Consider the following 1,690-nt stretch of genomic DNA (forward strand, 5'->3'; position numbering starts at 1 on the left):
CAAGGTCGGTGGTTCAAGCTCACCAGCTGCTCCTTGGAAACCCTATACAGGGTCGCTATGGGTCGGAATCAACTCGACAGCACTTAACAACAACAACAATGTCTAAGTTGCCCATCTCTATCTACCCTGTATACAGAGGGGATAAGATTCATACTTGATGTGAAGACTCCTTCCCTTTCAGTTGGTATTTTGAGCTACTATATCTATACGTATAGGTCAGGTTAATCAAATTGTAGCAATTTACACTTGTTTCCTTTATCAAAACTTGTTTTCTTATCCTCCTGTAGTCGAGTTCTGATCATAAAGCCATTGAAGCTAGGTCAAATGGGTACTATCCTCAAGTTTGGGTGTTTTTGTATGTCTACCCTCACTGAATATCAGCTGGATGCTTCATTCTCTGCTCTAGTATTCCGTGACTATGTTGTTGTCCATGGGCTCAAGAATCCCCAGGTCTCACACACTTTGGACCAACCAGCCTTCCTCTTCTCTCTTTCATCTCCAGGTCAACGGGAGTCTATGGAATGTGGTTGAACTCAGCCCATTTCTTCATTGCTACTTTCCCCCCTCTTCCACTCACCTGTAGCTCAATGTGGTTGCCAGCAAGCTTACATGCCTGCTCATGTGTTTGTTCCCTTTGGGTTTCAGTCTTAGAAGGGGTTTGTCCTGAAAGGACTTGATTGCTTGCCTTGATGGCTTCCTGGCGAACAACTTGCTTGTTCTTGTAGTAGCCAATCAGACTGCCATTTTTGTTTTAGATTTTTCCTGCTGGTCTTTCTTTCAAGTAGTATATTCTGTTGCTCTAACTGTTCCAGGCTAGTCTACTTGTCCTTTCTAGTGTGAATGTCACACCTCAGTAAATTCTGGATGGGGCTGAGGATTCCACCTAAGGTCCTACATACTGAAAAGGCTACCCAAGAAGCCTATTTTACTGGGCAAGTTCTAGAACCCCTTTTATGTATTCCAATCAGTTATAGGCTGAAGAGGTGCTTACAAGCTTTCTATAATCATGTTTCCTGACATTCCTTTCTATCCCACTCAAGCATCGATTTTATAATAGTAGGCAAGGGAAACCAATATCCACAAGATATTCAAGCATCTTAACATTATTTCCGACTATGTCTCTATCCCTGTATCACAGAACCCTGTTGTTCCAAGGTTGAGCATACACCACTATTTACCTCTGTCCTATTTAGCCTATGCAAACCTACCTCAGCATTCCCCTATCTACCTTGTTCTTCCATCTCCCTATCCCCTTCATATGTATTGTCCTCCCCAATACCTGAACTATGATTATGATGTATTTACCTTCTACCCTGTGTTCTATTGTCCTATCCCTCCACCCATCCATGCCTCAACCTACTGTAACCAACAAAGAATTTAAAAAATATTTCCTTTTAGTATGGGTATCTTTTCTTAAGCTTTTACAATAACAGTCTTATGCAATATTTCTCCTTTTGTGACTGACTAATTTCACTCAGCATAATGTCCTCAAGGTTCATCCATGTTATGTGGTGGCTTGCAGCTTCCTTGTTATTTTTCAAGGTAGCATAGTATTCCATTGTGTGCATGTACCAATGTTTGTTTATCCATTCTTCCATTGATGGGTACTTAGGCTGTCTACATCTTTTTGCTATTGTGAATACTGCTGCTATAAATATTGGTGTGCATATTTTATGGCTCGTATTCTTGT

This window comes from Chrysochloris asiatica, unplaced genomic scaffold (genome assembly GCF_000296735.1).
Source record: "Chrysochloris asiatica unplaced genomic scaffold, ChrAsi1.0 scaffold00404, whole genome shotgun sequence".
Classification (NCBI taxonomy): domain Eukaryota; kingdom Metazoa; phylum Chordata; class Mammalia; order Afrosoricida; family Chrysochloridae; genus Chrysochloris; species Chrysochloris asiatica.